Consider the following 20,166-nt stretch of genomic DNA (forward strand, 5'->3'; position numbering starts at 1 on the left):
AGAAATATGGCAAACCTGGAACACAAAGTGCTGGTGTGTTTTTTTTCTGTCATATTAAAGTAAAAAGCCATGGGATAAAGTAGTTATGGAGGGAGGATAAGTCCATTAACACATTGACCTCATTCTAGTACTTTGACAGAACCAGTACCCAGGATTTGCATTTGTACAATTTGCTAAAAGCAAAGTATAAAGCCGGCCTCAGAAACAATAGAAACGGAAAGTAAACAGGTATGTTGCTGTTTCTATAAAGCCCTCTCTACCCTGTGCTCCCATCAGATCAATGCAACGCTCATATGGGGAGAGTAAAAATTCACAAACTAAGTTGATAGAGAGCTCCTAAGATGCCGAGAGAGTGCTAAGGCTGAGAGGGCCCCTGTGAGCTTAAAACAAGCTTTTTCACTAGTCTTTCATCCTCAGAACTACAGCTGAGCCTAGACTTAGATGAAGTCATTAAATGGAGTAAATAAGACACTTTGAGGAAAGAACATACCATTAAGGTGAGGCTTCTTTGTAAGTGAAGCAGAGGGTTTTTAAAAGACTCTCATCACAAAATGTCCTTTCCTTCTAACCTCGAATGCCCATACCACTCCCTCTACCTCTTATCCTAAACTTGAAGTCCCTGTTTCCTCTCTAGAATGCTGTGTCTTCCTTACCATCACCTGCTATCCACTCTCTCATCCTTTAGGGTTTTTTTTTTTTTTAATTTTTAAATCATCTACTGTGGAAATTTAAGATTATTATAGTCTAATTATTCCCCTACCTCTACCTTCAACTTTCCCTCTCTTCACAAACAGTAATGGCAGAAGGCTTTCATGCTTCCTCCTTTCTAGCGTTCTACTTACCTTCACACTCCTCCAGTTAAGGTAAGGTGTGCCCCAAAGCAAATGCCTAGATGGGAACTAACTTCATCTTCAGCTGTCTCTAAGGAGATGCTATTCCATGAAGTGTCTTCTCACCCTCTTATCTCTTCACACCTTTCTATTGCCAATTATTTCCAGCATATATAAATAAGGAAATCAATCCTGTCTACAAAGCTCTGATTTCCATAGTTTAGGTTTTAGTGTGTACTCCCCCTGCCTTCAGAGATAAGATTAAGTATTTTAAAAAAGCTCTGCACTATTCTATTTGATATTCACTGAAATTCTGTTTCCCCTAAAGCTAAATAAAATGTATAAAAGTCTCATGTACCTGCATTTGGGGATATACACCGCAAAATATATAAGGGGTAAACACTATTTTGATTTACTTCTGAGGATCCTAGAAATCTGTGTACAGTACATCTCCATTTACCCAGATGACATTTCATTAAGGTTATTTTTGTGTATAGATTCTCCCTTTAGACCTTCAGATTGCTAGGATAAAGGAACTATGTTTTGATTTTATTTTTATCCTCAGTTATATAGTAGTGTATTAAAATTAGATAAGGAATTTTCCTTCTTTCTTTCAGTCAACTAGTCCCTTTACTGCTCTTGGCTCATCATCATTCCAGGGCCCTACATGACCTGGTCCCTGCTCCTCTCCAACTTCACCTTATAAGTTCTAGTTTCATGACCAGCTTTTTGTTCTCCATCATGCAAAATTTGTTCTAGCTCACTATCTCAGAGACTTTGGGAAAACAGACAGAGGTATGGTCAAGTACAAAGATCTCTGCTTGGTTAGTTTCTTATCACTTAGTCTCAGTTCCCATATTATTGCCTCCTCTCAGGGTCCTCTTATCTAAAGAACCACCTCTCTACTCTTTAACACATTATCTTGTTTTTGCCTTCTTTGTGGAAGCTAACAGTCCCTGAAATTATGTTATTTATTTACTTGCTCCAGAAAAGAAAAGCCTTATCAGTTTTGTTCCCTGTATTTTCCCCATTATGTTAAATGGTGCTTGGCATGTGAGCAGAGCTCAACAAATATTTGTTGAATGAATACATGGATTAGATAAGCTGGGGTTTGGACTACATCTCTGGGGGTGGGTAGGGATTTTTCTAAAACTCAATATCACCAAGAGGTGTAGCGAAGATGGAAAATGTGGTTATATGCATGCATTTGGAAGTGACCTAATAGCCAAACCAAATCCACACCAAATGTTGCTGAGATATTTGCAGGTGAGATTACCTATTATCTGGGCTTTCTTAATACATTGTCCATCACACCCTCATTGTCATTGCTCTCATGAGCTCTTCAGAAGAACCCTCTTTGTCTTGTGACCAGGAGATAACATAGAGATGGATCTATCAAATATGCATTAAGTGAAAGAACAGAGGAAAATGGGGGGCGGGGGTAGACCCAATTGCCCAGTGGTACATTTCAGTGTCTAAATATTTGTGGGTGGTCCACTTTCTTTGTAGCAAGGTGAAATCGGGATCTTCCTCCAAATCTGCCTTCATCTTAAAACACTACCTTTTTTACTATTAAAGATACAAAAGGAAAAAAGGGAGAATTATTGCCACTCTGAAAGACTTCTTGGCTGTGTGGATCTGGCATTTTGTGTCTTCTAGGATGTTGACACCAAGATGGAATTAGATGTTTAAGCAATTTCCTCAGAGAAACATCTGTGAAGAATAAAGCCTCTACGTTGGTGTTCTACGGAATTAAAAAAACCCTAAAGACATAGATGAAATCTGCACTTTACAGCCAGCTGAGAATTCCATTATTCAAGAGAAGGAGATAAAAAGGGTCAAGAACACCCAAAAGGAGTAAAGAACAACGAAAGGTAGAAGGCATTTCAAACTGAAATGTATACTTCCCTTTTCTGTGATGTCTGGCACATTTATATATCTCTAAATGAATGTTATCTGTATATATTTCTCAAGTAGCTATAATCTACAAGATAGAGAAGCAGTGAGATCCTAACAACATTTGATTCTTCTAGACTATTCAGCATAGCACTGTACTTTAACCACATAAAAGTGTTAGAAAAAAAGGATGAAATATGTTCACTTCTATTTTATATCATATTAATATTAAAACACCTAAAATAAAACATCAAAGTCTTTGGTAGGTTGAAAAGGGAAAGTGTAGTACACACCTTTTCGGGGTGTCTGCCATGTCTCCAAGACCTTCCTTAACTAGCCTCTCTAACCACCCCTTCATTTTAACAAACACAGGTGTCTGGCAGCCCCTATTTGTTCACAGTGACCACAACCAACAGTCACAGTTGAGAGGACCAGGGATGGGCACCTGGATTATGCTTCTCCAAATCCCTCCTGGTTTCAGCAGGGTCAAGAGAGAATCAAGCATTTTCCTGTACCTGAGTCTATAACATGTAAACTCAGAATTCATTAGCACCTAGATTTAGCTGTGCGTACTACAATAGGAAGTCACTGTATGTAGATATAGTAGAAATCCAGAAATGAGTAGAGAGGGGCACAGAGTATATTTCCAGGGGTCCCACCAGCTTTTCAATTATCCATTTTCAGTTCTTCATGACTAGCTAAATGTCTGACACTGAATTTCATGATCTGTGCCTACACCATTTTGTCACTTTTTAAGCTTTCAGGTTGGTTTCTAATACTTATAACAAGAGACTTAACTCACCCAGGTAATAATTACTATACTATTTTACCACTATCAGGTGGCATGGCCTGTACATTCATATGCTATATTTAATTTTAAATCTATTTTTTCTAAGAGCCAATAATTCAGATTCATTATATGAAATGCAAAAGAATAGTTGCCAAAATTAAAAAGATTGTTTTCTTTTCACCTTCTTATGGTAAAGTTTCATAAGGAAGGTTGATCTGAGAACTATAATCAAATTTATTACTTCATGAAATACTTCGCTAATTATATGCTGGAAATTATAGCTATTGTTTTACTTCTTTATCAGTTTCAGTTAAAACATTAGTATTTTGTTGAATATTAAAAATTGGATTTTACCATAACTCTAGTTCTAAACATTGCCTTGCCCATCTATGCAACTTTATTATCAGTAATATACATTGGCACCTGAGTGGCTCAGTTTATTGAATGTCTGACCCTTGATTTCAACTCAAGTCATGATCTCACAGTTGATGAGATCAAACCTCACGTGAGGCTCAGAGCCTGTTTGGGATGCTCTTTCCCTCTCTCACTGTCCCTTCCCCACTCATGCTCTCTCTCTCAGAATAAACAATAATAATAATGCTGATGTACACTGTACCTTTAACTAGGTTAAAAAAATTATTCACAGAACTAAGGGATATATGTAAAGGCATAATAAAAGGCTAATCTGGTTTAAAAAAAAAAAGCTAGTATAACACAGAAGAGCTGTTCAAAAAGTGGAAATAAACAAGCCATACAAATAGCTCATCCAGTTTTAGAAAAAGGTACGATTTAGGTAGAATCGAGGTAAAGTTTGAGATGAGGCATTTGACTGGATACTCCCAGAGACACAGTGGAACTGAATGATAGTATTCTCATAAATAGAGTGTAAAATTCTGTTGAAAGTGTTTTGACCCAGAGATGATAATCTTGAAGGATATGTGAATATAGAAGAGGAAATACTCCCTAGCCAGTAGGATATGAGAGACAGCCAGTTGCCTTTTTCATTCTATCAAAAGGTTGGGATATTATAAAAATGCTAAAGTACACCTGTTTTGTTTTCTGTTTATCTTAATTTCTCACTCCCCTATTCAAAATTCCTCTCTTGCCTTCCAGTCTTATTCTTTTTCTCTGGTTCTCCAGCCCCTTTGTTTCAACAAAATTTTCTATTTTTATTAGTGCAGTTACTTCTAGTCAGTGCTTAGGAAGATATCTGTCCAATTAATTTAATTCTTGCCATGATGTGTTGTACTACGAACAAGAGTTTTTCTTCATTTGTTTTTTCATCAATAAATTAATTACTACCTTGTGCCTCACACTTGAAGTCATCAAAACACAGACTTTGGTCCTTTAAGAAGATCTTAGAGGCAGACATGAAAAAGAAAATCTGCTATGACCTGTTGGTTGTCTTGGCAGATGTATTCACATGTAAAATGTACAAATTGGAGCATGGTTAATTCCACCTGGGAGTAGAGATCAGAATAGTTTTATTCTTTAAAAAAATAGGCAAAATTGATTACCTCTGTAGAAGGAGGAGGACAAGATTCTAGGAAATAAAGAATATTTGAACATGCATAAAATTTTGGAGGTAGCAAACACTCCAAGAATATTGGCAGATAATTCACTTGGTCATAGAGTGAGCAAGCAGGGATGTTTGTCAAAAAATGATACTGAAAAGAAAAGAAACAGTTTAATCTTGCAAAACCTTTGGATAATAGGATAACATGTTTCAACTTTATACTATAGGCAGGAGAAGCTATCAAAGATTTTTAAGCCCTGGAGCAGAAAGAGTGTTTATTACAGAAGATCCTGCCTGAACCTGGGGAGACATAGAAGTTCTCTTTTGGGAAGTGTATTATTTTTTTTTATTTTAATGTTTACTTACTTTTTGAGGGAGGGAGGGGTAGAGAAAGAAGGAGATGCAGATTCCAAAGCAGGCTGTTAGCATAGAGCCCTCCACAGGGCTCAAAGTCAGAGAGTGCTAGATCATGACTCTTTCCTTCTTTTCACTATTAAGCTTTCCCACTCACCTGCCTGACTTTGAGTCTATACCAACGGTAAGTGATGATGACTGACTTCCTTGATTTAACAAGCTCTGAATAAATAGTCTCTGTTCTAATTTGCATTGCCTTTGTTTATTCCCACAGTTTGCCTGGGAGTTCCACTAAGATAAGACCTGCACTGCCCACTGAGATGGAATTCAGCCTTGACCAGGTGCAGTGCCCATAATAGCTGCTTGTGCCATGTTGCTCATGGCTTCTTGGGTCATTGTAACTGTGGGCAGTCAACCTGATGGTCAACCACCTCTGAAAACATAGACTAAAAGTTTCTCCTGATGAGTGGAAAACCAGAGAGAATGCTCTCCTGGTATCAAAGCCAAGCTCTTTGGACAAAATAATCAAAAATGGAAGGAAAATCTCATCTTATTTGAGGATTCACAGCAAAGTTTGTAAAAATGGATGCTAGTCCAGTGAAAACCTCCTACTCACCAGTCTGTGAAGGAAGCTCAAACAATAGGTTGATAGTATCTGTACCTATGTTCCACCCTGTGATTCTTCTTTTTATGACAAGCAGCTCTTTTAGACAACATAACACAAAAGAGAGAAAAGGTGTTTGAAATCACAAAAGAGAGAAAAGGTGGTTGAAATGAAATTATCTGATTCCATCAACAATAAGAACCAATCACACATAAATGGTTATCAATAATAAAACCAAAGGATTGAACTGGGGGTCAATAGTGAGTCTAACAAAAGCAGGGCTTCCAAAACTGAAGGTATAGCACTTTATTTGTTCATAGAAGACATGACCATCTGTGTAGAAAATCCAAGAGAATTGATCAAAAAGCTCATGGAACAAATTAATGGCTATAACAAGGTTGGAAGATATAATACAATTTACATTAACACACCTCAGAATTAAATATTAGTTATAAGTCTATGTAAATATGTACAAGACCTATGTAAGGGAAACTATAAAACCCTGATTAATGAAATCAAAGAAAACTAAATGAGAAATATTCCATGGGCATGGCTAAAAAGAATCAAGAGTAAAATATCAGTTCTTCCCACTTTATATAGATACGATGCAATCCCAATCAAATCTCAGAAAATCATTTGATGGAGATCAACAAACTAATCCTAAAGTTTATATGGAAAGGCAAAGGACTCAAAATAGCCAATATAGTTTTGAAGAAGAACAAAGTTGGGAGAATGACACTATCTAAAGTCAAAACTTACTCTAAAGCTGTGGTAATCAAGTCAGTTTGGTATGGATAAAAAAAAATAGACAAATCGATCAATGGAACAGAAGAGAAAGCTCAGAAATAGACCTTAGAAATGTAGTCAATGGATATTTGACAAAGAAGCAAAAGGAATACAAGGGAAAACATAGTCTCATCAACAAACGAGGTTTTAACACCTGTATATCCAATGCAAAAACAAAACACAACCACAACAAGAAAGCAACTAGATGAAGACCTTATATTGTTCACAAAAATTAATTCAAAATAGATCATAGACCTAAGTTAAAGTACCAAACAATAAAACATAGGGAGAGAACATAGGAGAAATTATAGATGACCTTGGGTATTGTGATCCTTTTTTAGGTACAATGTTAAACATATAATCCATGAAAGAAATAACTAATAAGATAAAAATAAAAACTTGTTATATGAAAGGCATTGTCAAGAGAATGAAAAGACTAGTCACAGACTGGGAGAAAATATTAAAAAAAACACATCTGAAAGTGTTGTTATACAATACATACCAAGAACTCTTAAAACTCAACAATAACTCAAAACATAGGCAAAATATTTTGAGACGCTTTACCAAAGAAGATATACACATGTCAAATAAGCTTATAGAAAGATATTCCACATTGTTTAGCAAAAGAAATGCAAATTAAAACTGGATGCCACTACACACCTCTTAGAATAGTTAAAATCTGGAAGACTGACAATGTCAAGAGCTGGCAAGGATGTGGAGCAATAGGACCTTTCAGACCTTGCTGGTAAACGAGAAAGCCACTTTGAAAAGAATTTGGTATTTCTCAAAAAACTAACATACTCTTACCATAAAAGCAATCACACCCTTGGTATTTACCCAGAGGAATTGAAAACCTTCACAGCCTTTAGAGAAGCTTTATTCATAATGCTAAAATTTGAAATCAATGACCATATCCTTCAGTCAGTACATGTATAAACAAACTGAGGTACAACCATACAATGAAATAATATTCTTGGGTTACCAAGTCATGAAAAAATATGAAAAAATCTTAAGTACATCTTACTAAGTGAAATAAACCAAGCTGAAAAGGCTATATGCTATATGATCCCAAATATATGGTATTCTGGAAAAGGCAAAACTCTGGAGACAGCAAAAAGTCTGCTGGTTTCCCAGTATGATGGTGGCGGGAGATGATATAGAGCACAGAGAAATTTTGGGACAGTGAAAATATTCTGTATGATATTGTAATGATAAATGTATGTCATAATACATATGCAAACACCAAGAATAAACTCTAAGGTAAACTATGGACTTGGGGTGATTATAATGTAAGTTCGTGGTTGGTAAACATGTACCATTCTGGTAATTGATGTTTATAATGGCATAGACTACGCATGAGAGGGAGCAAAGGTTGTATGGAAAATCTCTGCACCTTCCTCTCAGTTTTGTAAACATGAAACTGCTCTAAAGCATAAAGTATTTTAAAATAAAAATCGTTTACTACATCCTTACCCTTTATATGGTTACAAAGGCTTATCCATCCTGTCTTAGGGAAACAGTGCCACTGAACATTTTCTTGGTACTTCTGCTGAACTAGGTTTAAGTTTCTCATTGAAACTGATGGTTTCATGTAGTACAGACATCATTGATGATTGGGAACACACAATGGTTTTCAGCTAATTGACTAACATCTTCCAAGTTTCTTTCTTTCTCGCTCACATCAATATTTACCACGGTAGCATTCTGAACCCTACCACTTTCTTGCACCTACCAGAAGAAAGAGGACTTTGTGTAATCGCCAATAGGAAACTTTCACCACCTTGCTCAGATTTATTAGAGATGACTATTGAAAATCCTGACCTAATATTACCTATTAGTTTTGAAATATAATCAAAACTGGTGTTTATCAAGCATAATGTGCTATCACTAACTGAAAACCTTCTTTAGGACACAGTCCTGTACTGAAGATAAAATCAGTCCCAATGGCAGGACATTGCAGTTATTAGAGTTTGTCAAGTAGCCAAAAAAATTAGAATAATTGTACATTCACATAGTATAGTGTTTTTAGGGTAATAAATGACTTCGGAATACTTTGGAAACAAAGGAGGGTTTTCATCATTGCTAGAACTCTGAAAAATGGCCAGCAAGAACTTCTAGATGCACTCCAACTTCCTACAGAAGTGGCTATTATGAGGGTTGAGGCCCCTGCAAAAAGAGTATAAAAGCTAAGGTAAATAGCAGATCATTATGCCAAAAAAGGAGCCTTAACCAAGGTTATGATGCTATCTAAATCCTCAGAGGATAAATCCGTGGAGGGATTCAAGCAGGCCATTAAAAATATCAACATTTACCTCTATAATTTGACATGGAAGAATGGAAAAAGTAAAGGTCGTGCTCAAAATGGTTACATAGAGATAATAGATGAGTAGCTTCATGAAGAAATCTATCTAATCATCATGGTATAGACAAATTGTGTTTGTTAAACCAACATTTGTGAAGAAATTTCTTAAAATCTGAGGTTACTTCTAAAGTTGTGGATCAACAGCCAACAACATAATCCTAGAAACACTGCAAAAGTAGGTCATGGCCAAGAATCAGAATCTTGAATCTTCCCCTTCAACACCACAACCAGGCGGATTTTATCCAGCTGTATCTTCTCTACAACTTGAATATGGTTTAGTTATTGTGGGTCTATTTTGGGGATGGATTGAAGTACTTCTTTGCTGAAAAGCTACACTCTTATAGTCACCGAAAAGATGCTTGATTTTATATTTTCAACATGGGGAACATCAATTTTATATTAAATGGCCAAGGGTAAAACCTAAGGGTATTATTCTTATATATTCAAAAAGCACTTTGTCTTTACCACTCTTAATTTAAAACTAGCAAAATTTTAGAAACTTTTGGTTCTCTTGACCAAGGTACTGCCATTTGCGGCTGTACAAGCACTATATCAATTTTTGGGGTGTTATATGTAAGTGACAAATCACTAAATTCTACTCCTGAAAACAATATTACATTATTTTGTTAACTAAAGGTGTAAGAAGTTTTAAAAAATAAGCCTACCCCACATCATCTATATATGCTCTGTGACATTTTTTCAAAACATCAAGAGGTACAGAGAAGTTTAGAATAAATTTTTTCTCATACACCTTAAAAAATTTCTGATTATAAATTGGTAACTAGAATTTAGGAATTTCATCTTCATTACTGGATTCTTTCATGCTCCACAGTGACATAGCAAAATTTTACAAAGGATTATCACTAAAAGCTTAGGGTTGCCTTCCCACAGCATCTTCCTCAGCAGTTTTTTTCAACATATCAGAGACTAGGAAAGACATCAGAGATAATTTGGTCTGGAACCTCATTGGAAGAGATCTTATCAGTGCTAATGATATTGGTCTGTTGCATTCTATTCATTCTTAACTACTTCAGCACAGCTGCTCTCATTAGATAATCACTATGCTTACACAACAACATAAGGGTCAAGAAGAACTTGCAATATAATGACTAGAGAGGTAACTAAACAATCCTGTCTGGTAAAGATAGGCATATGTACCCTTACCTAAATTGGTTAACCTCTCTCAAGTAAGAGAATAACTAAAAGGCAGTACTAGAAACTGAGTATGCAAACATGGCTGGCCATATATGACAATAGAAATGTCACTCCTAACAGCAGTAGCAAACAGTCTGGAAAGCCAAACCACAAAGTCTCAGACTAGCCAGGACTTGATCAGTGACTGCCAACTTCCCTAAATTTTGTTCTCACTTCCAACTCAAGGCCAACCTAAGATACTCAAATATGCCACCCAAACCAATCACAAAAGAAGCCCCAATTTAAGTTAGCCCACCTCCATTTTTCCCCTGCCACCAACCTCCATTCTTCCCCTTTTTCACTACAAAGCTTCCTGAATGCTGATTGGCTTTTAGTCTACCAAAATAAAGTAATGGAGGTTTCCTATCATGACATAGCAAACTTTAAATAGATAACCTCTATTTTTTCCTCACTTGAGGGTCTTCATTTCTATATAATTCAAAAAATCTCTGAAACACATTTATACACTGAAAATTTGAAACAATTATGGACATGAATCCAAACTGGTTTTTTTAAACATGGCAGAGAGAGGTTGGGGAGATGAAGGGAAGTCAATAAACTTAAATAAGAATCAATTTTGCTTTATTATGTGTTATCTTGCATTCACAGAGTGAATAACTTTTATGAAGGGAATAATGACACTAATATGGTGACATAGGTTGTTCCTGACTTTGCTCCTTAACACAAGAAAAACAACAACTACTCAAGAACAATACACCGAGAGAATCCTAGAACATAAGGTGACTGAAGCACCCTCCCTGTACCACAGAGACTGAGAAAGATTCTTAGAAGGGTAAGAAATGCAGCTACATTTGACCACATCACCCCTCTACTATGCCAACCCAAAACTACATGGAGAGGTCTCTAGGGCACAGAGCTCCAGGTCTTCTAGTGGGCAAAGAGAACCTAGCACATACCCTACACCAGCATTGTGGTTTGCTTTTTAGGAGCCCTTACTTTCATCTCATACCACAGCGATTGCTGGACAATCTGTAGGGCTCAACCACTGGGAATTTGACTGTATCTCTGAAGGGGGAGGGGCTTGCAATAACCAGCACATGAATCTTGGTAGACCAAATTTATACTTGCAATACCCAAATAGTAATTCCAACTGGAGGGTTTTTTTTTTTTATCTGCAGGACCAAGTAAGGATGCCCTTCAACCAGGGACCTCATGGAGTGTAGAGCTACCCTATGCCCCATCTGAATAGGGAACTGAACCCAGAGTACACAGGAAGCTGCATAGACCGTTCAACAGCACTACATATAGTAGCACTTGAACTCAGGGTACAGTCTGTGGTTTCCACAATCTACAAAGATAAATCAGTAGTCTCACCTGACCAAAAAATTCAGGCCACATCATACAGCTTCAGTTGTGTAGGAAACGAAGCCAACAGTCCTATCTAACTGTTCACAGCCCATGGCAAAGAACATAGTCCCTAGTCATCAGAGCTCAAATAGTAGTCTTGTCAAAAAAAAAAAAACAAAACAACACCATGATTATCAGGCCCAAGAACATTACCAGAAGACACACTCAGAAACCCAAACTAAGCTGATTTGTGAAAAAACTTTCTTTGCCAAAGCAAACTTGTGAAGACTGGAGAAGAGTGCAATTGCTCAAATGAATAGATATCAATATAAGAAATCAATGATAATGAAAAATAAGGTAACTTTGATAGTACCAATGAAACTAATAAACTCCAATAACTGACCCTAGAAAAGGGAGATCTATGGACCATTAGACAAATTCAGAATAACAGGAAGGAATAAAGGAAGCTTATGAACTATAAGAAAATACAATTAAAATTAGGAAAACAATGCATAACAAAGTGAGAAATTTGATAAGGAGATAGCAGTCATCAAAAAGCAAACAGATATCCTAGAGTTGAAAAATATAACAGAATGAAAGAATTCAATAGAGTTTCAAAAGTAGAATTAACCATGTTGAAAAAAGAACCAGCAGCCTGGAGAGCAGGTATTAGAAACTGCTTAGTCTGGGTGGCTCACTTGGCTAAGTGTCAGCCTTTGGCTAAGGTCACAACTTCACAGTTCATGAGTTCAAGCTCCACATGAGGATCCTTGCTGACAGTGCAGAGCCTACTTGGGAGTCTCTCTGTCTCCCTTGCTCTCCCTCTCTCTCTCTCTCAAAATAAATAAAATTTTTAAAGAAGAAATTGCTTAGAGGAGCTAAATAAGAGAGAAGAAAGCCTCTGGAAATTATGGGACACAATAAAAAGCAAGAATATTAACCTTATAGAAATTTCAGAAGGAGAAGAGAAAGTGACAGAAATATGTTTCAACCAACAATAGCTGAAGGAAGGGGATCAAGATAGCAGACTAGATCCTGAGCTAACTTTCCACTAGCAAACCAAGACTACGACAAAGTATAGGACAACTCTCTCCGAGAATGATGTAAACACTATCAAAATAGCTCTTCCACAATTAAATAAAGAAAAAGCCACATAGAAATGGACAGGAGAGGCAGAGATGGGGTCTAGTTAAGACCCACACACCTAGTGCAGCAACCTAAAAGTGGGGAAGATATTAGAAATGTGGAAGTCCTTTCTGAGAAGAGAGATTAAAGCCCCACATTGAAAACCCCAGCCCTGGGGACCTGAATTGGAAAGACAAGCCCTCATGATGTCTAGGTGTGAAAACTTAAAGTATTTAAATCTGGGAGAGCCAGAATGCTAGAGAAAACTGAGAAACTACTCTTAACGGACTCAAACACAAATTCACTCACTTTGAGACCCAGCACAGAGGTAGCAGTTTGAAATGTATTATGTTTATTAACTAACTTTAAGGCATGTGCTGGAGTGGCAGCGATCTGTAGGAACTTCCTCTTGGAATGGAAGCACTGCTGGGTGCCATTTTTTTTAAACCCTCCTTTTACACAGCTGACCCAGTGCTGGTGGGTATCATTTCTCCCATCCAAGTGCTAACCAGACCTGACCCAGCTTAGCTTTTGAGATCTCATTTCTGATATTATCAATCTACCATGTCATCATCATCACCCTGGCTCAGGATTTCCCTATAGACCTATCCTTCCCAACACACTTACCCCACCAGGTGCCCTTCCAATGCTGCTCTCACCACACCAAGTAAGCAGCCTTAGCAACTCCCAAAATGACTTCCCCATGAAGAGGTGTCAGCTTGGCCCACCAGCTGCAGTCTTGTTAGGCCTCACAACCAGCTGCACCAGGGTCAGCTTCCCCCAATCAGTACATCCACAGCATTTGCAGCCCAACTAAAACAGGAGAGTGTACACAGCCCACAAAAGGGACATCCCAGGAACATCTGGTTTTGGGAATAAGAGGGTATTTATTGTACTTTTGGGCCTCTCAGGACATCTTCTACATAAAGCCATTCCTTCAAGACCAAGAGATATAACTAATCTACCTAATACACAAAACACAGAGAGTTGGGAGGAGACACAGGAATATGTTTCAAAAATAAAGACAAAACCTCTGAAAAGAGAAATGAAATGCCAATAAACAATTTACCTGATAAATAGTTGGTATTAAAGATGCTCACTGAATTTGGGAGCAGAATGGATGAACACTGAGAATTTCAACAAAGAGACAAAAAAATTAAGAATGAAGAACAACTAGAGTTGAAGAATACAATAATTAAAATGAAAAATACTCTAGAGGGAATCAACAACAGATGAAATGATACAGAAGAATGAATTAATGATCTGGAACAGGGTAGTAGAAATCAAGCTAAACAGCACACGACAGAAGACCTTTAAAAATAGAAATAGTTGGGGCATCTGGGTGGCTCAGTCAGTTAAGTGGTTGGCTTCAGCTCAGGTCATGATCTCGTGGTCCGTGGGTTCAAGCCCCGCATCAGGCTCTGTGCTGACAGCTTAGACCCTAGAGCCTGGAGCCTGCTTCGTATTCTGTGTGTGTCTCTCTCTGCTCCTCCTCCATTCCTGCTCTGTCACTCTCTCTCAAAAATAAACATTAAAACATTTTTTTAATTAAAATGGAAACAGCTTAAGGAAGCTGTGATAAATCAAGTGTACTAACATTCTTGTTTTAGGGGTCCCAAAAGAAGAAGAGAGAGAAGGGGGCAGAAAATTTATTTGAAACTGAAAACGTCTCTAACCTGGGTATAGAAACAAATATCTACATCCAGGAAACAGATTCCCAGACAAGATGAAACCAAAGGTGTCCGCACCAAGGCACAATTTAATTCAAATGTCAAAACTTAGAATTTCAAAAGAAACAAGAGAAAAAAAAAACTATGTAGAAGAGAAACTTCATAAAGCTACTAGCCAATTTTTCATTAGAAACTTTGCAGGCCAGAAAGGATATGATATATCAAAAGTGCTAAAAGAGAAAAACAAAAACAAACACAAAAATATATAACCAAGAAGAGATACCTGGTAAACTTATCATTCAGAATTGAAAGACAGATGAAGAGCTTAACAGATAAAAGTTAAAGTAGTTCATTACCACTAAACCAAGTTTATAAGAAATGTTAAAGGGAGTTCTTTAAGCAGAACAGGCCATAACCAAAAGAAAATTATGAAAGAAAAAAATCTTATGGTTAAAGCAAACATATAGTAAAGGTGTATATCAACCTCTTAATAGTAAAATCAACTACAGCGGCCAACAATTAATAAGGGATAAGCAAAATGAAAAGACATTAAATATAACATCAAAACAAAATGTAAAGAAGAGAGAGTAAAAAAGATAGTGCTTTTAAAATGTGTTTGAACTTGGGGCACCTGGGTGGCTCAGTTGGTTAAGCGTCCAACTAGATTTCAGCTCAGGTCATGATCTCATAGTTTGTGGGCTTTAAGCTCCACATCAGGCTCTGTGCTGAGAGTGTTGAGGCTACTTCAGATTCTGTCTCTCCCTCTCTTTCTGTGCCTCCCCTGCACACCCACCCCCAAACTAAAACTGAGAAAAATTTGTATTGTGTCCAAACTTAAGTAAACATCAACTTAAATAAGATTTCTGTATGTATGTGGCTTGTTAGGTATGAACTTCATAGTAACCACAAACCAAAATCCTATGATAGATACACAAAAAATAAACACAAAGTTATCCAAATAATACTAAAGAAAGTATTCAAATCACCAAGAGAGAGAGCAAGAGAAGTAGAAGGGAAAAGAGAACTACAAAACAAAACAAAACAAAAACATAAAGCAATTGAAAGAAAGAATAAGTATATACCTCTAGGTAATTAGTTTAACTGTAAATGGACTAAATGCTTTAATAAAAAATATGGGGTGGCTGAGTGGGTTAAAAATCACAACGAATCTATACACACCCTAAAAGACTCATTTCAGACATAAATGCACACACAGACTGAAAGTGAAGGGGTGGAAAAAGATATTCCATGCAAATGGAAAGGAACAGAAAGCTTGGGTTCCATTTCATATCTCAGACAAAATAAATTTTAAGATTAATAAGAGACAAAAAAGGGTATCATGTAATTCAACAAGAGGATATAACAATTGCAAATATCTATTCATCCAACGCAAAAGCACCTAAATATATAAAGCAAATATTAACAGTAATAAAGGGACAAATTGACAATAATACAATATTTCCCACCTGAATTATATCAGTGGATAGATTATCTAAACATAAAAAGCATAAGGAAACAGTGGCCTTAAATAACACATTATGAAAGATGCACTTAATTGATATATACCAAAAATTCCATCCCCAAAAAAGCAGAATACACTTTTTTCAAATGCATATTGAATAATTTTCCAAGGTAATTACATGCCACAAAGCAAGTTTTAATAATTTAAGAAGACTGAAAAATCAAGTATCATTTTTGACCACAATGGTATGAAAATACATATCAGTTGCAAGAAAAACTAGAAAAAAACACTAACATGTGGAGGCTAAACAACATGCTTAAACAGTTGATAGGTCAGTAAATCAAAAACAAAATGAAATTTTACCTCCATACAAGTGAAAATGGGAACCAATATTCCAAATTTATTTTGGGAGGCTTCAAAAGAAGTTCTAAGAAAGAAATATATAGCAATACAGACCTACCACAAAAGAAACAAGATCTCAAACAACCCAACTGAAACTTAAAGTTAAACTAGAAAAGAACAAACAAAGCTCACAATTATTAAAAGAAGGAAATAATAAAGATGGGAGTGGAAATAAATAAAATGGAGACAAAAAATTATCAATTAAACTAATAATTGTTTCTTTGAAAGATTAACAAAATTATAAACCTTAGGCAGACTCATGAAGGAAAAAAACAAAAGAGGGGCCAAATAAAATGAGAAATGAAAGAGAAGAAATTAGAAGTGACATCACAGAAATGCAAAGGACTGCAACAGACTACTACAGTTTTATGACCATAATATGGACAACCTAGAAGAAATGGATAATTCCTACAAACACACAATCTTTTAAGACTTAATCAAGAAGATACAGACTAATTACTAGCAATAAAATTAAATAAATAACTAAAAAGAAAATTAAGAAAACTTCCAACAAGGAAAAATCCAGGATCAGACAACTTCACAGGTTATTTCTTCTACCAAACACCAAACATTTAAAGAAGCATTAATATCTATCTTCTCAAACTATTTCAAAAAATAGAAGACAAAGTAAAGCTTCCAAATTTATTCTACAAGGCCAGTATTACCCTGATACCAGAGATTTTAAAAAGAAAAAGAAAAAGAAGAAAAAGAAAATTACGGGTCATTATCCCTGGTATCAGTGAAATTATCTTCAACAAAATATTAAAAAAACTGAATTCAACAATGTATTAAAATAATCAGACACCATGGTTAAGTGGGATTTATTCAGGGATGCAGGGATAGTTCAACATCTACAAATCAACCAACAGAATACAACATATTAACAAAATGAATGACAAAATTATGTGATCATCTAAAAAGCACTTCACAAAATTCAACATCCATTCATGATAAAAACTCTCAACAACTAGATATAGAGAAAACATATCTCAATATAATAAAGGCTATATGTGACAAACCCAGACCTAATACCATACTCAATGGTGAAAAACTGAAAACTTTTCCTCTAAGATCAGAAGGAAGATGAAGATGCACATTCTTACCACTTTTATTCAATATAGCACTGGAAGTCCTAGCCAGAGTGATCAGAAAAGAAAAAAAAACAAAAACATCCAAGTTATTAAGAAGGAAGTAAAACTGTCATTATTTGCAGATGACATGATACTATATTCAGAAAACTATAAAGAGTACAAAACCTATTAGAACTAATACATGAAGTAAAATAAATGAATTCAGTAAAGTTGCAAGATACAAAATTAATATAAGGAAATTTGTTGTTTTTATATAGTAATAATGAATTATCAGAAAGAGAAATTAAGACAACCCCATTTATAATGCATCAAAAAGAAAAAAAATACCTAGGAACAAATGTAACCATGTAAGTGAAAGATCTGGACTTTAGAAAGTATAAAAAATTGATAAAACAAATTGGACAAGACACAAATAAATGGAAAAGTATACCATGCTCATGGATTGGAAGAATTAATATGGTTAAAATCCCATTCTACCAGGGTGCTTGGGTGGCTCAGTTGGTTATGCATCTGACCCTTGATCTCAGCTCAGATTTTGATCTCAGGGTCATGAGTTCAAGCCTTTCACTGAACTCTAGCCTGAACATGAAGCCTATGCAAAAAAACAAATCCCAAGGTTACCTAAAGCAATCCACAGATTCAATGTACTCCCTATAAAAATGCCAATGGGGGGCACCTGGGTGGCTCAGTCGGTTAAGCCTCCGGCTTCAGCTCAGGTCAGATCTTCCGTTTGTGGGTTCGAGCCCCGTGTCAGGCTCTGTGCTGACAGCTAGCTCAGAGCCTGGAGCCTGCTTCCTGTTCTGTGTCCTTCTCTCTCTGCCCCTCTCCCCTCATGCTCTGTCTCTCTCTGTATCAAAAATAAATAAAACATTTAAAAAATTAAAAAAAAATAAAAATGCCAATGGAATTTTTCAGATAAGTAAAACAAATAATCTTAAAATTTGTATGGAACCACAATAGAACCAGACAACTGAAGCAAACTTGAAAAAGAACAATGCTGGATGTATTATGCTCCCTGATTTCAAACAACATTAAAAAACTACAGTAATTAAAACAGTACAGCACTAGTATAAAAAGAGACACAGATCAATGGAACAAGGTGGAATGCCCAGAAACAAAAATACACTTCTGTAGTCAAATAATCTATGACAAAAGAGGCAAAAATATGCAATGGGAAAGAACAGTCACTTCAATAAATGGTGTTGGGAAAATTGGACAACCATATCCAAAAGAATGAAACAAGACCACACTCATGCCTTATGCAAAAATAAATTCAAAATGAATGAAAGACTTAAATGTAATAGCTGAAAGCATAAAAATTCAGAAACAAAACAAAAGCAGTAAACTCTTTGACTTTGGCTCTATTAACATATATTTTTATCTGTCTCCTCAGGCAGGGCAACAAAAGCAAAAATAAACAAATGGGACTATATGAAACTAAAAAGCCTTTTCACAGTAAAGGAAATTAACAAGATGAAAATGCACTATACCAAATGGGGAAGATATTGGCAAGTGATACATTCCATAGAGGTTAATATCTAAAATACATAAAGAACTCATACAGCTAAACACACACAAAATAAACAATCCCATTTAAAAATAGAATTGAATAGATATTTTTACAGAAAATTCATCAATATGGTCAAGAGACACGTGAAAAGATGTTTGGTTTCACTAATCATCAGGAAAATATAAATGAAAACCAGAATGAGATGTCACCTCACACCTGTCCAAATGGCTAGAGTCAAAAAGATAAGAAGTAAGTGTTGCTGAGCATGTGAAAAAAGGAGCATCTTGTGCACTGCTGGTGGGAATGGTGCAGCTACTGTGGAAAACATTACGGAAGTTCTTGAAGAAATTAGAAATAGAACTACCATTTAACCCAGGGATTCCATGTCTGAGTATTTATCTAAAGAAAATGAAAGCACTAATTTGAAAAGATATGCACACTCCTATATTTATTCCAGAATTCTTTACAATAGCCAGGATATGGAAACAACATGTGTCCATCAATAATTAAACAGATAAAAATGATACACACACACACACACACACACACACACACACACACACACACACACAATTACTCAGCCACAAAAGAAAATCTTGCCATTTGTGATAACATAGGAGAACCTAGAGAGTATTATGCTAAGTGAAATAAGTCAGAGAAAGGTAAATACTTATAATCTCACTTATATGTGGAATCTAGAAAGCAAAGCAATTGAACAAAACAAAAATAGACTCATAAGTACCAGAAACAAACTAGTGGTTTCCAGAGGAGAAAGGTGTAAGGTGATGGTTAAAATAGTTGAAGAGGATTAAGAGGCACAAATTTCCAGTTGTAAAATAATTTACAGGAATGTAAATTAGAGCATAGGGAATATAGTCAATTATATTGTAGTAATTTTGTATGATAACAGATGTAACTATACTTATGGTGTTTATTTCAGAATATAAATGTTGAGTCACTTTGTTGCACACCTGAAAGTAATATAATGTTGCATATCAAATATGGTACAAAAATAAGTAAATAAAGCAAGCAAGCATGGCTCAAAACTTCCAAAACATGGCAAGAGAGATATATGTTAAGATCCATGAAACTCAAAGGATCTCAAATATGTTGACCCAAAATAAGGCAACACCAAGACACATTATAATTTCCAAATTTAAAAAGAAAGAATTTCAAGAGCAACAAGTAAAATTATTCTTCAGGTAAGGAAGGAATGGGATTGACATAATCAAAATAGAAACTCTCAACCAAAAATGGTATACTGAT

Source organism: Suricata suricatta, chromosome 5, assembly GCF_006229205.1.
Source record: "Suricata suricatta isolate VVHF042 chromosome 5, meerkat_22Aug2017_6uvM2_HiC, whole genome shotgun sequence".
Classification (NCBI taxonomy): domain Eukaryota; kingdom Metazoa; phylum Chordata; class Mammalia; order Carnivora; family Herpestidae; genus Suricata; species Suricata suricatta.